This window comes from Dermochelys coriacea, chromosome 5 (genome assembly GCF_009764565.3).
Source record: "Dermochelys coriacea isolate rDerCor1 chromosome 5, rDerCor1.pri.v4, whole genome shotgun sequence".
In the NCBI taxonomy this organism is placed as follows: domain Eukaryota; kingdom Metazoa; phylum Chordata; order Testudines; family Dermochelyidae; genus Dermochelys; species Dermochelys coriacea.
Window position 1 is genome coordinate 23,260,020 of NC_050072.1, and position 21,140 is coordinate 23,281,159.

The 21,140-nt window shown below is 42.9% G+C and overlaps 1 protein-coding gene across 4 annotated transcripts in view; it reads right to left on the reverse strand.

The window, feature by feature from the left end:
• Window positions 1–21,140, reverse strand: part of PDZD2 (PDZ domain containing 2) — a 321,088-nt gene that overhangs the window by 268,524 nt on the left and 31,424 nt on the right. Inside the window, exon 2 of one of the 4 annotated variants that reach the window (XM_038402565.2) lies at window positions 15,568–15,627. The exons of the other annotated variants lie outside the window; for them this stretch is intronic. The gene's annotated coding sequence lies outside the window, so the exon portion shown is untranslated. The remainder of the gene's footprint in view (window positions 1–15,567; window positions 15,628–21,140) is intronic. 4 annotated transcript variants of the gene reach the window in all.

Here is a 21,140-nt window from a genome sequence, read left to right on the forward strand (position 1 = left end):
CATCCCAGGAGACAAGTGATTATCCCAGCCAGCTAACAATAAAAATCCAGAAAAGTCTCTCAACCCCAAGTCACACCCAGGAACACATCCACATCCTGCCTCCCAAAAACCTTATCAAACAAAGAGCTTTTGCAGCATGACCAGAGTGGGGGGAAGTCATTGCCAGACTCCCACAGCCAGGACCAAAAATGCCCCATTCCCTTTTTAAAATGAGAGGATCTGCTGACAGCAGCTATGGCAATACATTGGGTAGGCATTTCCAAGGCCAATTAGGGCTTTAGAGGTCATCAGTAGAGCTAATACATTTGCCAAAAAATGTAGTTTTGAAGATGACCAAAACGATGTGCAAATAAAAGGATGAATTTGGCAAATAGTTTCGGCCAAATGCAATTTTTGTTGATATTGTCAAAACAGTTCCATTCTCAAGTGACATTTTCATTTAAAAAAAAAATGTAGGTAAATTTATTTTTAAAAATGTTTAAGGGTTAAAAACACCCAAAAACTGAACTAAATGAAAAACTGGAAAAAAAAATTGTTTTGGGTGAAACGAAACATTTTGGCAGGGGAAAAAAAATCAGTTTTGGTTTAAAATTAACTGTTTTTTTTGGTTTGACCACTGATTTTAAAAAATCATTTATTTACTCAGCTCTAGTCATAACCATCACTTTAAACTCACCCAGGAGACCAACAGGCAACCACTGCAGACTTCAGAACACTGGTGCCATGTTCTCCCAGAAATATGAACTGCTCCATAGCTATCTGCTGCTTTTTGGACCAACTTCTGTCTCCAAAGCATTTTAAGGTGTAGCCCCATGGAGAGCGCACTGCAATAGTCTAACCCAAAGGTGATGGAGAGATGGATAACACGAACAAGACCAACTATAGTGTGAGGCTGTATTAATTAATTGATCTCAACCACTACCTAACATGAAGGCAGAGAAAGCTCTCAGGGAAACAATCCAGACCAGAGTAGTGGATCTTGGGATTTGTCCTTCCAAGAATGGTGGTCAGTCACAGGCAGCTGGGGAAAAAACAGCATAAATGAGCAGCTGCCTACTATAGACTTTGCACCACTGCATACCAGCAAGCCAACATTTCTTATGTTTGTTCAGAGGGTGTAGCCTGGGAAACCAGAAAAAGAAAACTTGAGGCAGCAATCAATCTGGTTGCAGCCCTGTATTAAACTTGTAATTAACTACAGCCGGGTTTAACTTAAAGACAGGATATCCCACACCATATCACACAAACAGTCTTCCATGTGGTTCAGAATGAGCTTTTTATATACCAAATAAACACCAGTTTCTGTTGAATAGGATGACTCTAGCAACTACAATGTTAAATGTAGTGGAGGATAATGTTTGGGGAAATGTTACCATTTGCACGCACGCGCGCACACATACAGCACCAAGATGCATGTTTAAGTAACCTCAAAATACAGTATTGTGTTTGAAAAACATTGAAAGCTGTGATTCTGTACACCGATTCCAAAATTCTCCTCTCTTCCTTTGTGACTGATCTCAGTGGGATGGGTTGTGCCCATAGGGAGAACAGAATGGGGGAGCTGAGACCTGCTAAGGGAGTCCAAGAGCAGAATTTTATCTTAAAGGCTTTTTTGCATCTTTTCATAACATATTTGAAAGAAAAAGAACAATTTTAAAAAAAAACATGTAGGGCCAAAACCTCAGCTGATGTAAAACAGCACAGCTTCATTGAAGTCAGTGGAGGCAAAACAAGGAGTCAGCAGCACTTTCTTTCAACAGCTGTTGAATAGAAATGCCCCTGTTTGCACAAGTGGGATAGTCATTTTCAACCCCTGCTGCATGAAAGGAGGTTTGAGAGGGAGGGAGGGCCGGCCGATGTGTTTCACCATCAAATACGCAACTCTTGGTACAGATCTAGCCAACAGATATTACAATGGCTGAAAGGAGTCTAAGGGGGAAAAAACAGATGGCCAGCCCGTTACACACAGGAGGTAGAGGCCACTATTGCACACGCTGTTAGGACTGATGATGCACTGTTGGAAATTCTTCCACCAAATCAAAGCGTAGGGTTGGGGGGATTTCCTGGTCCTCCAGCAGTATTCTCCCACTCTCTGGATACTGCTGTGTTACATTGACGACTGTGCTGGAATTGCAAGCTCTCACTTTAAGATTGGAGAGCTGCGGGGGAGAAAGGGGGTTTATCCTGGTCCTGCTGGCAGGCTCAGGGTCTCTGTAGCAAAGCGTGCAATACCAAGTCAGTCTGAAAAGAGACAGCTTAAAGCAAGGCCAGGCGTGTTGTGCTTTGCTACCTTAGGAAGCAGCCTGTTTGCCTCTGTCTCTGTGTTTGGGTTCGTGCATGTTATCACTGTGAACTTTAAGAGTTCAAATATAACGCTCCATTGCCACCTTCCAGCCAGAGGCCACCCAACACAATCCAATGCCCTAGGAACCTCTTCAGTATGTCACTCCCCAATGCCACTCAAATTTGGCCTGGCTACCCCTCTGTCATGATGGAGAGGTGGCTGAGCCAAATTTGAGTGAGTGAAATTGTGCCGTGGCACCTACGGGACACAGTGCCACTCAAGTTTGGCCAAGCCACCCCTCCATCATGACGGACAGGTGGCCAAGCCAAATCAGCCAACCTCAGCAGTTGCCCAGCTTGCCTGTGACTAGAATGGCCTCTGCTTCCAGCAAGGGTGTTCATGGGTATGCTGTGAGACAAAACAACTGCCAGTTTATCCCTGCCTGGGGCTCAGAGAAGTTGCTGAAGCTTGGCAGGGAAGGACCAGACTGCACCAAATGGCAGGTATTTTCAGCAACATTTCCCAGACAAGCAGAATCCATCTAGCACCACCCCCAAAGTCTTCACCACCCACACTTCCTATTAAATACACTGAACACTGTGCTTTACTGTTAATCGACTCAATGTTTTTCAGGATCTACGAGAAAAACATTTCCGACAAAGTGCAGCTTTCTATGCATGTGATTTTGCCAAGTGGAGCTGCCTCCCCACTGGTTGTAGTTATGAGGAAACATTTTTTTCATTTAGCTAGGAAAACAAATGACTAGAACGCCACTCACTCAGCCCTCAGCTCGGCCAGCACACGCACGCCCCAGGACACAGGGCTGCCACGTGATAAAGGGGACGCATTTTGTGGGGGCCTTTTCTTAAATATTGATAGGGCACCACTGTTAATGCCCTCGAATGATTTAGAATTAGAGCATGTCTGCACTACAAACCTAAGTCGACATATGTTAGATCAACTTATAGCCACCGCAGGAATTACTGGGCTGGCTGACGTCCACGCTACCTCCTTCTAACGGTGGCGTGCGTTTTCATGAGGAGCGCTTCTGCCGACTGAAGATGGGCAGTGTCGGGGCTGAGAGTCAGGGCTCTAAGCTCCCCAGCGGGATCCCAGCTGCCCCTCTGGACTCTCACCTCCCCGCTCCCAGCCAGGAGCGGAAGGGCAGCCTCCCAAGGCTTCTCAACTCCCTGAGTGTGGAGCCTCCAGACAGCAGCCTGGCTGGGAGTGGGGAGCCTGGTGGGTGCAGCCTGGTTAAGAGCAGGAAGCCTGTGGGGTACAGACAGGCTCTAGCTGCCTGGCTTTCTTGTCTATTTCACTTCTCCGTTGACAAGACAGCCAACAGCAGACGTAAGTAATGCAGTGTCTATGCAGACACGGCATCACCCAAACTACACTGACATAAGCCCTACGCCTCTCGTGGAGGTGCAGTTATTATGCTGGGGTCATATGGCACTTACATAGATAGGACAAGGCTGTAGTGTGTACACTGACATAATTAGGTTGACATAAACTGCCTTACATCAACCTAACTGTGTAGTTTTGACGCATGGCCAGAAAAGGTTAAACATCCTGCAAAATAAATAACCCTCAAAAGACATGTGGGAAGATAATGTTTATGGTTTTGTGTCAACAATGTAATCAAACAGTCCCTGTCTATGGTGTATTCTGTTAATTCAGAGATCAAAAGAACATCCTGGCATTTAAATGAATTGTAAACACCAGATTTCTCTGTATTCATCTCTCTTTGAAAAGTATAGCAAGTCATCTGTGAATGATGGAGGAACAAGCAAATTGCCTTATGTTAATTCGTATAGCTAAGTACCGGTGATGGACCTCCTTCAAAGTCATCCTAATTATCTTTTGTTCCCCAAGGAACTCCCAACTTGTGAAAGAGGACATGAAATTGAACAAAAGATGCTTGGGTCTTGATTCTGTCATCTCAGATCTGCTTAAGCTTCATCAGGGGAAGTTTGAGTCACAAGACTGAGGTCCCAGCTATGCTGGTATACTATGAATATGATATTTGGTCATTGGACGATAATTTATTAACTAAATCTAAAGGAATTCTTTGCAATTACACAGCTCACCATCTCTGCTATGAATCTGAACCTCAATGGATTGAGCTCATGTCTGTATGTTTATTGATCTTTTAAACATACTCTCTCGCTCTCTTGTTTTTTAATAAATTTTAGTTTAGTTAATAAGAATTGGCTGTAGCACGTATTTGGGTAAGATCTTGAATATTCAATAACCTGGGAGGTAATGTGTCCAATCCTTTGGGATTGGTAGAACCTTTTCTTTTATATGAGGAAATAAGATTTTCAGAAATCATCATATTTGACTTGGGTACCTGGATGGAGGCCAGAGGCTGGGTTGTTTTAAGGGAACTGAATAATGAGTAAGATAATAAAGAAGCTGTTTTATGCTGGCTTGGTAAATCTAAGTATTGGAATATCCACCAGCTTTTTGGTGTTTGTCTGCACCATTCTTTGCAGTTCGCCTTAATTGAGTGACCACAGCTGGCCCACACTGGAACCCCAGATACAGTAGTGTAGACCAGGCCTTACAAATTTGAGGTCAGCTTAACAAAAACAAAAAAACCAAGAACCTGGAGACCCAATAAAGTTTCTTGGCTAAGCGGATTGGATCACAATTGTCAGAAGGGTGCCTAGCACACACCGGGGCACTATAGAATTTAGAAGTCATGGGAGTTAGGTAAGGGCATCAAAGCCACTAAGTTTGGTATCTACTATAGGAGGAGCTCCAGGCAAGCTGTGTTGCTGTCATCACTTAGAATCATAGAATCATAGAATATCAGGGTTGGAAGGGACCCCAGAAGGTCATCTAGTCCAACCCCCTGCTCAAAGCAGGACCAAGTCCCAGTTAAATCATCCTAGCCAGGGCTTTGTCAAGCCTGACCTTAAAAACCTCTAAGGAAGGAGATTCTACCACCTCCCTAGGTAACGCATTCCAGTGTTTCACCACCCTCTTAGTGAAAAAGTTTTTCCTAATATCCAATCTAAACCTCCCCCATTGCAACTTGAGACCATTACTCCTCGTTCTGTCATCTGCTACCATTGAGAACAGTCTAGAGCCATCCTCTTTGAAACCCCCTTTCAGGTAGTTGAAAGCAGCTATCAAATCCCCCCTCATTCTTCTCTTCTGCAGACTAAACAATCCCAGCTCCCTCAGCCTCTCCTCATAAGTCATGTGCTCTAGACCCCTAATCATTTTTGTTGCCCTTCGCTGTACTCTTTCCAATTTATCCACATCCTTCTTGTAGTGTGGGGCCCAAAACTGGACACAGTACTCCAGATGAGGCCTCACCAGTGTCGAATAGAGGGGAACGATCACGTCCCTCGATCTGCTCGCTATGCCCCTACTTATACATCCCAAAATGCCATTGGCCTTCTTGGCAACAAGGGCACACTGCTGACTCATATCCAGCTTCTCGTCCACTGTCACCCCTAGGTCCTTTTCCGCAGAACTGCTGCCGAGCCATTCGGTCCCTAGTCTGTAGCGGTGCATTGGATTCTTCCATCCTAAGTGCAGGACCCTGCACTTATCCTTATTGAACCTCATTAGATTTCTTTTGGCCCAATCTTCCAATTTGTCTAGGTCCTTCTGTATCCTATCCCTCCCCTCCAGCGTATCTACCACTCCTCCCAGTTTAGTATCATCCGCAAATTTGCTGAGAGTGCAATCCACACCATCCTCCAGATCATTTATGAAGATATTGAACAAAACGGGCCCCAGGACCGACCCCTGGGGCACTCCACTTGACACCGGCTGCCAACTAGACATGGAGCCATTGATCACTACCCGTTGAGCCCGACAATCTAGCCAGCTTTCTACCCACCTTATAGTGCATTCATCCAGCCCATACTTCCTTAACTTGCTGACAAGAATGCTGTGGGAGACCGTGTCAAAAGCTTTGCTAAAGTCAAGAAACAATACATCCACTGCTTTCCCTTCATCCACAGAACCAGTAATCTCATCATAAAAGGCGATTAGATTAGTCAGGCATGACCTTCCCTTGGTGAATCCATGCTGACTGTTCCTGATCACTTTCCTCTCCTCTAAGTGCTTCAGGATTGATTCTTTGAGGACCTGCTCCATGATTTTTCCAGGGACTGAGGTGAGGCTGACCGGCCTGTAGTTCCCAGGATCCTCCTTCTTCCCTTTTTTAAAGATGGGCACTACATTAGCCTTTTTCCAGTCATCCGGGACTTCCCCCGTTCGCCACGAGTTTTCAAAGATAATGGCCAAGGGCTCTGCAATCACAGCCGCCAATTCCCTCAGCACTCTCGGATGCAATTCGTCCGGCCCCATGGACTTGTGCACGTCCAGCTTTTCTAAATAGTCCCTAACCACCTCTATCTCTACAGAGGTCTGGCCATCTCTTCCCCATTTTGTGATGCCCAGCACAGCAGTCTGGGAGCTGACCTTGTTAGTGAAAACAGAGGCAAAAAAAGCATTGAGTACATTAGCTTTTTCCACATCCTCTGTCACTAGCTTGCCTCCCTCATTCAGTAAGGGGCCCACACTTTCCTTGGCTTTCTTCTTGTTGCCAACATACCTGAAGAAACCCTTCTTGTTACTCTTGACATCTCTTGCTAGCTGCAGCTCCAGGTGCGATTTGGCCCTCCTGATATCTTTCCTACATGCCCGAGCAATATTTTTATACTCTTCCCTGGTCATATGTCCAACCTTCCACTTCTTGTAAGCTTCTTTTTTATGTTTAAGATCCGCTAGGATTTCACCATTAAGCCAAGCTGGTCGCCTGCCATATTTACTATTCTTTCGACTCATCGGGATGGTTTGTCCCTGTAACCTCAACAGGGATTCCTTGAAATACAGCCAGCTCTCCTGGACTCCCTTCCCTTTCATGTTAGTCCCCCAGGGGATCCTGGCCATCTGTTCCCTGAGGGAGTCAAAGTCTGCTTTCCTGAAGTCCAGGGTCCGTATCCTGCTGCTTACCTTTCTTCCCTGCGTCAGGATCCTGAACTCAACCAACTCATGGTCACTGCCTCCCAGATTCCCATCCACTTTTGCTTCCCCCACTAATTCTACCCGGTTTGTGAGCAGCAGGTCAAGAAAAGCGCTCCCCCTAGTTGGCTCCCCTAGCACTTGCACCAGGAAATTGTCCCCTACGCTTTCCAAAAACTTCCTGGATTGTCTATGCACCGCTGTATTGCTCTCCCAGCAGATATCAGGAAAATTAAAGTCACCCATGAGAATCAGGGCATGCGATCTAGTAGCTTCCGTGAGTTGCCGGAAGAAAGCCTCATCCACCTCATCCCCCTGGTCCGGTGGTCTATAGCAGACTCCCACCATGACATCACTCTTGTTGCACACACTTCTAAACTTACATCACCACAAACCAGTTGGAGACACATTAATTAGCCAAGAGAGAGATATATGTTCAGCACCTGAGAAATCCTTATCGCTGAAGGAGATGAGGAATTGCCATTTGCTCTGCTCTAATGAAGAGAAGGAATATAATTTTAGAGTGCAAGCCAGCAGCACCATGCGAGGCTGTAGTTCACAGCTCTCAGCTCAGTGAAAGGTGCAGCTAGAGTTTGAAAGCAAAGAATTATTATTCTGGCTGCTGGAAGAAGCCAGTCAATTTACAAAAAGTTAAGAGACAGACACTTACAATGCCTCCGAGTACGCTATGGCTCTAAGGTGCAGGCTGGATTCTCTGGCTTGATTTACACTCAGCGTTTGTTATGATGAAGTACTTATTTCTCTGTTTTGATTTTCAGCCTTTTAGATTTTCTTCCCATTAAGTAACACTTCAGTGCATGGATGTTATGCCTAAGGTGGTTTCCAGATGGGAATGTGTCACATGTATTCCTGAGATGGGTGAGCCAGATGGGTTTATGTTTCATTTATGGGAACTTTTCAATTATTGTTTTTTTCTTATACAGAATACTCTCCTCTGTTTACATGTGCTCGGAGTTCTAGGATATCAGGCCCGATCCTGCTGTCCTTAGCTGCATTCCAATCCTTGCTTTGACAACCAACATCTTTTCTGGCCTTGAGCAAGTGACTGATCCATATTACCTCTGTTTCTCCATCTGCTCAATGGAGTTAACACCTACCTCCCAGGAGCATTGTGAAGATTAGTTCATTCCGGTTTTTCCCTTGCAGATGAAAAGCACTGTAAACTCCTAAGTACTTGATATGGCTCTGATCCTGCAGTGAACTCCATGCTGAAGCAAGGATGCAGGATCATGGCCTATTATCCTCACAATAATACATATGTCTTAATGCTGGTTCAGGACTTCCCAATATACATCTGAATGTACTAGCTGTGAAACATCAGACTGTGGTGGAATGTAACCTACTCAGTTCCTTTTCATTCCTTCCATTGATTTGAAATCTGTTTAACAAAGTCCTACAGGAGGACAATAACTTGCGCTTGGTGAAGCATATATTTTCAATTGCCAAACTATAGCTCACAAAGGAACTTTAAATTGTCCCCATTCCCTGTAATGTTACCACTTATGTGATGGCTGCAGATACAAACAAACAAAAAAGGCACTTCCAGCCTGCTGCCTATACATAGATACTAGACCCAAGCCCCAGTTGCTGACAACACCCTACTGAATGTTAACCCCTTAGTCAACAAACAGCTTGAAATAAATAAAGGATCTTCATAGAGGTAATCAAATATTTGTGCTCAACACAGAGTTCAGTGATCTTTAAACCCACTATTCTGATGAAACTGCCATGAGATCTTACAGGTCTATGGGGACCAGACAGAACCTTGGTTTTTAAGATCTTATCTGCTTGGAACTTAGTTGTATTTACCTAGGAAGGATGAGTTGATGCTGGTGGGATCTAACTGTGTGGTTCCAAGGAGTCTTTTCAGCCCTGAGACCAAGACACTAATCCAACCCACCACGTGAGAAAGCTTGAAAGTGACTGAAGCCACTTTTATAAGCACTAAATTGAGTTCTAAATGTTAAATGGAAATAAAGACAAACATTATCATTCTTTTTGTTGATCCAATATTCTGCTTAAAAAGTTACACTCCACTCAGTTTAGCAGCCCTTTTTCTGGATCAATACTTTGAAACAAAAATACAAATTACAGACGAACGCTGTTGAATCACTCTTGTGGTGGTGTTTCTTCCAAAAATTCAAAGCAATGAAAAGAATAAAAGAAAGGTACACATTAGTTAATAAAGTATGCCTCAGAAATCAAACCATAACCCTTTAATGATACCTTGTCTACAATTCTCCAATATCCAGAAGTTTTTGATGAAAGCTGCATAAAATCAGCCTGCAAATCAATTTCAGCTTTCTCTGCTGTAACAACACACACGAGAAGAATTTATAGCCTTAGGGTAGGGAATGGGGAGATGAAGCCTTCAAGATGAATTTCAGCTATACGTCAGGCCTATTTGCAGATATATGAATACCTATCACTAGCTACAAGGCTGTAGAATTATATAGACCAAATCAGCAATAATCAACATTGCAGGTACAGAGAAGGGCTACTAGGATGATCCGAGGAATGGAAAACTTGTCTTATGAAAGGAGACTTAAGGAGCTTGGCTTGTTTAGCCTAACTAAAAGAAGGTTGAGGGGAGATATGATTGCTCTCTATAAATATATCAGAGGGATAAATACAGGAGAGGGAGAGGAATTATTTCAGCTCAGCACCAATGTGGACACAAGAACAAATGGGTATAAACTGGCCACCAGGAAGTTTAGACTTGAAATCAGACGAAGGTTTTTAACCATCAGAGGAGTGAAGTTTTGGAATAGCCTTCCAAGGGAAGCAGTGTGGGCAAAAGATCTATCTGGTTTTAAGATTCTACTCGATAAGTTTATGGAGGAGATGGTATGATGGGATAATGGGATTTTGGTAAGTAATTGATCTTTAAATATTCAGGGTAAATAGGCCAAATCCCCTGAGATGGGATATTAGATGGATGGAATCTGTAGTATCTGGCTGGTGAATCTTGCCCATATGCTCAGGGTTTAGCTGATTGCCATATTTAGGGTCGGGAAGGAATTTTCCTCCAGGGCAGATTGGAGAGGCCCTGGAGGTTTTTCGCCTTCCTCTGTAGCATGGGGCATGGTTGACTTGAGGGAGACTTCTCTGCTCCTTGAAGTCTTTGAACCATGATTTAAGGACTTCAATAGCTCAGACATGGGTGAGGTTTTTCATAGGAGTGGGTGGGTGAGATTCTGTGGCCTGCGCTGTGCAGGAGGTCGGACTAGATGATCAGAATGGTCCCTTCTGACCTTAGTATCTATGAAAAAAAAAATCACATTTCCAGGAAAACAGGTCACCAAAGCAATGGGCAAGGGAAAAGGGACACTAATTTGCCCATAGCCATTTTTTAGTCTCAAAATCTCGAGTCTGCAAACCTTGTAAAAGGCCATTATTTTCCTGACTGGTTCTCAATTTGATATGATCAATTGCAAGGATTTCTCAAGTGTCATCTGATGATCCACCCACTTGCAGCTCTGTATATTTTTTAAGATAAATTTATTATGAGCTCGACACTTCAGGCCACATCATTTTATAGATTTCATTAACTTGAAAGTCTAGAGCCAGGCAGATGGAGGGGGGAAAATCTCAACTCTGACTAAAAGATTTAGTTCTCAAGAGTAACGCCCCCTCCACAACTTTGGGAAACTTGCATCAAGCAGAGGCCAGAAGGAAGGTTAAAGAACTTCTCTCAATTCAAACCTTGTTAAAAACATGACAGACAAGTTTTCTAATAACTACTCGGACTCTACAATCTTTGTTCTTTATGACCGATTAGTTCCACTTTCCAGCACCTCTCCTACAGACATACTCTCCAATTGAAAGCAACATATACAATAACAATTTAAATTCCTGTTGGATCCTCAGCTTTTAAAACATCCATATGCTGTGTATAAAGTCACATAATGTAGCACTAGGTCACATGCACTCTGTAGCTTGCACAGGCCAAGCTCATTGTATGCTCCAGGAGCTCCTGTATCCCTCCATTCTCCCCACCAGCTCCCTGTGTGCCACCCTCTCTGCAACTCCGCTAGTCTCCCCGCAGCAGGGGTTTTGTTTGCCCAATGGTCCCTCCTCCCCCATGCTAGGGTCTCCCATTCTCCCCCCAGGCCATTAGCTCTGGGTGCGACCCAATTCTCATTTCCACTCATGCCCTCTATTCCTCCTTCCCACCCCCAAGGCAGGGGCTCTGTGTGCCCCCTATTCTCTCCTTCCCCCAGTCTACCCTCTACCAGGGGTTCTGTTCTCCCAACACCCTCTCTCCCCATTCCAGGGTCTTGCATTCTCTCTCTCTCACACACACACACACACACCCGAAGGGGCTCCATGTGTGCCACCATTCCTGTTTCCCCTGATGTCCCTCCATTCTCCCTTCCCCCCTTACTAGGGTCCTCCAATCTCCCCCAGTCAAACACAGAAACTCCATCAGGTTGAGTGCAAGGCCTTCACAAGCTTGGCCAATTACTTAAGAAGTCATCCAGCCAAAACAGGCCTTCTGCAAAGAAGAAAAAGTTACAAGTTGATTTCTTGAAGGAGTGTATGAACCGAAGATACATTCTCATTTCTTCTCATGCAATCCTGGAACATTTCTGCCAGTCCACCTATGTATATGGACTAAGAATATTATTTATACTACCGCAGCGCAAAGGAAACCCAGTCATGCCCCAGAACCCTGTCACGCTGTACAAATACAAAACAAAAAGATGGCCTCTGCCTCAGAGAGCTTACAATCTAAGTGTAAGACAATAGACAACAGGTTGAGACAAACAGGGTGAGGGTGGATGACAAGTAAACAGTATCGGTCAGCATAGTCTGCAGTGGTATCAATGCACCAGCAGCAACCTATGTATTGAAACTAAATATGGTATTCCATTTATCAATTAAATTTGCCTCCTCTGTCATCAGGTAACCTTACCTCCACCATTATTGGACATAGCATAAATAATTATGCTTCTTCATATGGAAGCATGCAATACAATACCTACTTCTCTTTACTGAAAACTCAGGCCAGGTCTACACTTCAAAATTAGGTCAACATAGCTACATCTGTACGACATAGCTATGCTGACCTAACCCCAGTACAGCCGCAATGTCAACGGAAGGTGGTCTCTATTGACATAGCTACAGTCTCTCGGAAAGGCGGTGTTCCTAGTCTGACAGAAAAAATGCTTTTATAGGTGTAGGTTGCAACATTGCTATGCCACTGTATCTCCATAGTGTCCATGTCCCCTCAAATAACTGAGCACCTACATGCACAGAACTTTTAAGAAGTTCATTGTAAGTTTAATAAACCCTCTTCATGAAGAAAATAGTTCAGACTATCTCCAAAATCCCATATTCAAACCCTGGGATAGACATATGGAGAACATCTCCTCCCTTCAACATGAAGGTGGTTTGTCAGGCTTAATTTAATTTTATCTGCTTGCAGAAGCTGTCCTAGGGTCCTAAAAAGGCAGACACATCTACTGGAAGCTGTCAGTTACCGCCTTCAGATGCAAGGCAGCAGACAGTTGATCAGCTCTGCTCTTATCAGCAGAAGTCACAAAAATTGATTATCCCCAGTTAATCCTTTTACACCAGTGAATTTCCAAATGCTTTTATGGTGGAAATTAATGGTGATGAAAACTTGACTAAACAAAAATGGTGAGCCGCCATTTTGTATGGCTTACTGTGCACAGAAGCAATAGCCTACATGCTCTGGTGAGCGTATGCTAGCACCCTAACTGGATCATCTCCAGGTCTGTGGTTTTGCACTTGTATATTCCAACATGGTGCTTTTTTCAAAGCCCTTTATGCAGATAAATGATTAAGCCTTTTGGTTTTTTAAATAAATTACTTCAAGAATAATTTACACTATGCAGCACTTAATGAGCTAGTTCACACATTAATCACAATTTTTTTAGAATCCAAGTAGTAGAAGGCACGATCCTGATGAGATTAATGAGAGCCAATGGATGCTAAGCATCTCCGGATCAAACTAACAAGAATGTGAGGCTCTGTTATAATGTAATGGTTCTCAGAGAATTATGTCTTAAAATCTTGAGATTTTTTTCAGTTACCCACTCCCACATGAAAAGAAAAAAACTCCAATCAACTGCATGAAAATCCATCTCTGGAAACTAAAGTGTGTTCCCTTTAAGACTGAAATATGCAACTAGTAATCGAATCAGGCTTAATAAACATTTCAGATTTACAGAACATGGACCCTTGCTAATTATTAGTGAAAACCACCCATTCTGTCACATCAAGCAGTGAGCAGACACACAGAATGAAACAAAAAGAAAAGGAGTACTTGTGGCACCTTAGAGACTAACAAATTTATTAGAGCATAAGCTTTCGTGAGCTACAGCTCACTTCATCGGATGCATTTGGTGGAAAAAACAGAGGGGAGATTTATATACACACACAGAGAACATGAAACAATGGGTTTATCATACACACTGTAAGGAGAGTGATCACTTAAGATAAACCATCACCAGCAGCAGGGGGTGGAAAGGAGGAAAACCTTTCATGGTGACAAGCAAGGTAGGCTAATTCCAGCAGTTAACAAGAATATCTGAGGAACAGTGGGAGGTGGGGTGGGGGTGAGAAATACCATGGGGAAATAGTTTTACTTTATGTAATGACTCATCCATTCCCAGTCTCTATTCAAGCCTAAATTAATTGTATCCAGTTTGCAAATTACTTCCAATTCAGCAGTCTCTCGTTGGAGTCTGGTTTTGAAGATTTTTTGCTGAAGGACAGCCACTCTTAGGTCTGTAATCGAATGACCAGAGAGATTGAAGTGTTCTCCAACTGGTTTTTGAATGTTATAATTCTTGACGTCTGATTTGTGTCCATTCATTCTTTTACGTAGAGACTGTCCAGTTTGGCCAATGTACATGGCAGAGGGGCATTGCTGGCACATGATGGCATATATCACATTGGTAGATGCGCAGGTGAACGAGCTTCTGATAGTGTGGCTGATGTGATTAGGCCCTATGATGGTATCCCCTGAATAGACATGTGGACAGAGTTGGCAACGGGCTTTGTTGCAAGGATAGGTTCCTGGATTAGTGGTTCTGTTGTGTGGTTTGTGGTTGCTGACGAGTATTTGCTTCAGATTGTAGGGCTGTTTGTAAGCAAGGACTGGCCGGTCTCCCAAGATCTGTGAGAGTGATGGGTCGTCCTTCAGGATAGGTTGTAGATCCTTGATGATGCGTTGGAGAGGTTTTAGTTGGGGGCTGAAGGTGATGGCTAGTGGCATTCTGTTATTTTCTTTGTTGGGCCTGTCCTGTAGTTGGTGACTTCTGGGTACTCTTCTGGCTCTGTCAATCTGTTTCTTCACTTCAGCAGGTGGGTATTGTAGTTGTAGGAATGCATGATAGAGATCTTGTAGGTGTTTGTCTCTGTCTGAGGGGTTGGAGCAAATGCGGTTATATCGCAGAGCTTGGCTGTAGACAATGGATCGAACTTAGGCTTGAATAGAGACTGGGAATGGATGAGTCATTACACAAAGTAAAACTATTTCCCCATGGTATTTCTCCCCCCTACCCCACCCCCCTCTGTTCCTCAGATATTCTTGTTAACTGCTGGAATTAGCCTACCTTGCTTGTCACCATGAAAGGTTTTCCTCCTTTCCCCCCCCCCCCCCCCGCTGCTGGTGATGGCTTATCTTAAGTGATCACTCTCCTTACAGTGTGTATGATAAACCCATTGTTTCATGTTCTCTGTGTGTGTATATAAATCTCCCCTCTGTTTTTTCCACCAAATGCATCCGATGAAGTGAGCTGTAGCTCACGAAAGCTTATGCTCTAATAAATTTGTTAGTCTCTAAGGTGCCACAAGTACTCCTTTTCTTTTTGCGAATACAGACTAACACGGCTGCTACTCTGAAACCTTTCAGAATGAAACAAGGAGTTCATCTTAATGGTTATTTGCTTGTTTATTGGATTTGCTTTTTCACTCTGCTGTGGAAAGCTGCCATGCTGCGTTTAGTATTTCGTAGTTGATAGTTCCTTTGACAGCTCTAGAAGAACACAGTTGTCAGACTGGGAGGGATCCAGTAATTATACCATTGTAGCAGGGAAGGAAAAAAAAAACATCAAATTCTATCACCACTGTGTTCTTGTTATTTCACTTTCCAGTTCAAAACATTTGTTCTACGTAGCTATATTTATGAGTCATTCTGCATAAATATCATTGTGTAATCCAGGGAAATATATTTCATGAATTAATCCATAAGGCAATGTAGGTACGTTGTAGGTACAGTGTAGGTACACTCTTACCTCCGGAGCAGAAGGCTGTGTGTTGAAGTTCCATATCACAACTTGCACTCTCTGCTGGCACTACAAAGTGATACCAAACCAAACAATCATTCCTTTTCTGATATAGCTGTAAAACTCATCTGAAAAGTTTTCAAAATAAATCACTTTAAAAACGTATAGTATAAAAATGTATAAATCACTTCTAAAAATGAAACCTACATCTATCTCTGAGTTGTGAAGAATATGTATTAAGATAATCACCAACAAGAATACACTTTTATGTAGTAATCCATGATTGAATCGAGTCTTCCTGACTAGTGATTTAAATCATGATTTAAATCAATTTGATTTAAATCAAATCCACCCTGGGAGAAAGTGAATAAGGAACTGTTATTTACCCCTTCACATAACAGGGACCAGGAGTCACTCAATGAAATTAATAGGCAGCAGGTTTAAAACAAACAAAAGGAAGTACTTCTTCAGACAGTGTGCAGTCAACCTGTGGAACTCATTGCCAAGGGAAGTTGAAGCCCAAAACTATAACTAGGTTCAGAAAAGAATTAGATAAGTTCATGGAGGATAGGTCCACCAATGGCCATTAGCCCAAGATGATCAGGGATGCAACCTCAGGCTCTGGATGTCCCTAAGCCTCCGATTGCCAGATGCTGGGACTGGACAATAGTGCATGAATCACTTGATAATTACTCTGTTCTGTTCATTCCTTCTGAAACACTTCGCATTGGCCACTGTCAGAAGACAGGATACTGGTCTTGGATGGACCATTAGTCTGACCCTGCATGGCTGTTCTTATGAATCAAAATCTCGCTAGTGAGAGAAGGTCCCACTGACAGGATAAACTGAGTCTGTGGAGGGAGGCTCTGTGTTGACGGTGCATGAGACAGCAACAGTACCATCTGTGGTTGACTCTCTGGTCATGCTGGAACTGACAGATCCCAACATTTAGGCTTGGATGGTGCCAGTGGTGATGTCACCGATATGAGATCTGATACTGATCGAGCCCTGGTTTATGAGCTTTTGAGTCCTGGTCCTGGGGCTTAGGATGTATTAAGTCGTATGAGCAAATCTGCTTGTTCAGTCCCTACATAGGCCGAGCTGTATCAGTCGCCTTTGTAGCAGACTTAGATGGACATTTGCTCTTATGCTTGTGAGCGTGTTCTCTGCTTTCCCTACAAGACTGCAAGAGGGAGTTTGTGAGAATGGACTCCCTTGCACCAGAGTCGGGCCTCATGGTGGGAGGCAGTCAGCATTGATTCAGGTTGCCATATGGTAGGTCTCGGCTTGGGTCTGACTGCAGCCCAGCCTTCTCCATAGGTTGCTTTCTAAGCCAGAGTTCCTGCACGTCTTGGGTATAGGTAGGAAAGAGTGGAAGATGTTGCACCAACCTGCAATGCTGATGGCCGTCACTAACCAAGAAGGAACAGGGACAGGACATACAGTTTTTGTGGCTTGGAGTACTGAGCATAGTCCATTACTCATAATAGGGCGGAACAGGGAAGGGGCTCCCAGAGATAGGGAATCTAACTAGAAAACATAAAAACTATTAAAAAAAAACAAAAAACTTACTAAAAGTAATACGAACTATGCACAAAATGCATTGAAAAGGCAATCTTTAAAATATTGACAGACTGAAGAAAAAATAACAAAGAAGCAGCTCCAGAGACTGGAGGTTCTGACCCAGGCCATGTGTCAGTAAGAAGAAACTGGAGAAGTGGTTGGTGCACTCCACCCTTTAGCCCCTCAGCTGAAAACACAAGGAGGGCAAGGGCGCATGCGCGAACTGACAGGCCCTGCTTGCAAGAATTCTCTAACTCCAGCCATGCAGAGTGCACATACATGGAGCGCATGCAAACTGACAGTGGAATACACATAGGGACGAGCTCTCAAAGAAGTTTTAGTTTAGGGACTGACTAAAATTGTATTTAAAAATGCAATGCTAATAATACACTGATGTTTTCAAATTATTTACATAGAAATAAATACATCACCCAATTTAGACATTTGCATCATTAGAGAATTATAGATGACAGCTTCTAAGAAAATTAGAAGGGAAAAATTCATGAAAAATCATTTTTGTTAAAATATCAGTTTTTGTCAATTTTCAAGTCAAAAGAACTATTAGGCTACAAAATCAATAAAACAGAATCAAAGATTTATTGCCTGGGAAAGGAAAATGGTATAAACTCATATACAATATCATGTAAATACCTGAGCATCAGCCTTTGAAACTCTTTAGAACATTAAAATAATTCCCTATAAATCTGAACCAAGATCTGCTTTCTCAACAAGAGCATTCTGCCCTGGAGGTGCCCGCTTTTGTTACTGTGAGGGCTAGTGTAGGGCTGACAGCATTTTGTTGCTTAAGGTTTTTTTGGGGGGGGGGAGGGGGCAGGGAATAAAAAAGAAAGCATTTGTTCTGAAAAGAGTAAGATCAGGGAACAACAGTAGGACTGACTTTAATCAATAGATTACAAGAAGTGGGAAAGGATAGCGGTACAGTAGGTCAAATTTTAGGCCTCAACGTTCATTTCCTTTCAGCTTTGAACTTCCTGGCTTTGTCTATCTAATCTATTCTACATAGGTTCTTACACTGCCCTTGTCACTGGAGTGTTTAAGCTTCTTCCAGTAGCGAAGTAAGCGACATAAGTAACATCTGTCCCCTCTGGTTCATTCTCTCTCATCCTCTATCTAGGGGAAGAATTGTACGCACAAGGCAGTGAATTGGGTTAGTAGGGAGAGTGTCAAGGTTCCTTCCCCACTCTGAACTCTACGGTACAGATGTGGGGATCTGCATGAAAACCTCCTAAACTTTTAACAGCTTAGGTTAAAACTTCCCCAAGGTACAAACTATTTTATCTTTTGCCCTTGGACTTTATCGCTGCCACCACCAAACGTCTAAGAAGTATATAATTGGGAAAGAGCCTGTTTGGAAACGTCTTTCCCCCCAAAATCCTCTTAACCCTTACACCCCCTTTCCTGGGGAAGGCTTGATAAAAATCCTCACCAATTTGCATAGGTGACCACAGACCCAAACCCTTGGATCTTAAGAACAATGAAAAAGCAATCAGATTCTTAAAAGAAGAATTTTAATAGAACAAAAAGTAAAAAGAATCACCTCTGTAAAATCAGGATGGTAAATACCTTACAGGGTAATCAGATTCAAAACACAGAGAATCCCTCTAGGCAAAACCTTAAGTTACAAAAAGACACAAAAACAGCAATCTACATTCCATTCAGCACAGCTTATTTTCTCAGCCATTTAAAGGAATAAGAATCTAACGCATATCTAGCTAGATTACTTACTAAGTTCTAAAACTCCATTCCTGTTCTGTCCCCAGCAAAAGCATCACACAGACAGACAGAGAGAGACTTTGTTTCTCCCTCCCCCCAGCTTTTGAAAGTATCTTGTCTCCTCATTGGTCATTTTGATCAGGTGCCAGTGAGGTTATCCTAGCTTCTTAACCCTTTACAGGGGAAAGGGTTTTTCCTCTGGCCAGGAGGGATTTTAAAGGTGTTTACCCTTCCCTTTATATTTATGGCAGGGAGGTTTTTTTTAAATGTACACACTGCTCTGAATTTATATTACAGAAGGCAGATCAAAGACATGCAGCTTGCATATCTACTGTAGTTCCCTGTTCTTATTTTTTTCAGAACAAGTGCTTTTTTTTTTTGTGGTGGTCCTTAATATTGAGTGTTATGCCCTTCATGTTCTGTAAATATAGTTTAGTGTATATACAATAAAATATTGTTTGAACTTGTTTAATCAGCTATTAAATGGTTTTTGGGAGTCTACGGCAGTAAATAGGTACAAATACAAAAAGTTTATATACACACAAAAATGTACAAAATCTATTCCCAGCTCCAGTGAAGTACAAATCCAGAGACAAACCAACAGATTGTTAGTAAGAACAGTATGAAAGATGATTATAATATACTCCATGTCTAGAAGGCAATTATAAACCTTTGTTCACATGAATGTGCTCTGCTGGAGTTATTCAAGCACCTAGTTCTAAACGAAGTAGCACTTTACCATTGCTGGAATAATGATCTTTTTGAACATTATCATTATGCATAGTACTGTACACACAAACACACTACCCCGGCCCAACAATTTTACAATATGAGACCCCAATGCTGCAAATACTTATTTATGTATGTGTTTCTAGGATCAATGTCTAAAATACAAAAGAGCTCAGATGCAAATGACGGATCCATCTGTGCTGGGCAGAGTTGCTTGAAAACAGAAGAGGAACACCTACTCAGAATGTGGGGAGAAGATAACATTAGTTATATCTTCCACAGCCTTTTATTTCTCTCTCCAAAATCCTCCTTCCAAAATCTTAAATGATGTCAGCAGGAAAAAGGCTCAGCTTTTCTATAAATACATGTAAAGGATGAATACCATGTGTGTTGGGAAGGGTTACTGCACTTGCCTTCATCGCTGGGCTTAAATCCTGGAGAGATCTCAAGAGAAAATGAGGTTGGTGGTCTATTGCAGTTCCTGTCCATACACATCACAAAACCACCAGACATTCTGGCACAGCTCAACCCCTATTAGCAAGCTCTGTGCTCGAGAGCCAAGACAAAAATACTCAGGGTGGGAAAACTTGCAGAGCACTTACCCACACAATTTCTAACTCAACCAGTGCTACTGGTACTCATTTTCATGAGTGCTCTACTTTCTTCAGGAAACATGGAAACTAGATAAGAGCCCGGAGAGCAGGGAAAAGCCTTTGCTGCTAAGTGCAGCCCTGCAGAAATTTTTCAGAAGATAAATGAGAAGTGAGAGGATGGATGGACAGTGTTATTAGCTAAAAAACTAAATGACCTTTACAAGCAGCCTTGAAACATCCATCACTTTCCATGTGGCTGTGTTTTGCATGGTACTGGAGTCTCATTTAAGGTGAAGTTTATGCACCCCTCCCTGTGTGGGAAGTACAGCTTTGTATAGGAACCTCCACCAGGGCTAAGCAAGCTAAAATTCACAAGATGCTGCTCTAGTACCCACAACCAAGTTCTAACTGGTTGCTACCAAGACTTGAGCCATTCATATGTATTGATTAGTAACACTGTGAGGGATAATTTGCTCCAGCAAGCTGTTAAACAAGATCTAAGCATTTCAAAAGAAAAGAAGAGAGAAGAGGAAAAAAGGGGAAAAAAAGAATAAGAAAGAGTAAGAGACAAGAAAGAAAAAGAAAAACGTAGTTTGTAATAAAGGAGAGAGAAAAAGGGCAGCCGAGTGAGAGAGAGCAGAACGGGTGCATTCAACTCCTCCTGCATACTTCAGAGAGTCAACATACCCCACAAATCTTAAGTCTCCTTGGCTCCTACAATCCCACACCCTACCACAAACCCTACAAGGCTCTTCACAGGCCTTGATAGGCCAGACAGGTCCCTCACAATCACCCCTACCCATGACACACAGCAGATCCCAATGGGTCTAAATAGGATCATCCATCCCCCCCAAGAATCTGTAGGTTGTGACGTGTAGGTGGTCTCCCTGACAAGTCTTATAAGTGGGTGGCAACAGGAAGCCCTTTTTCAGGAGTCCCACCATAGGCTCTGAAGAGTCTCTT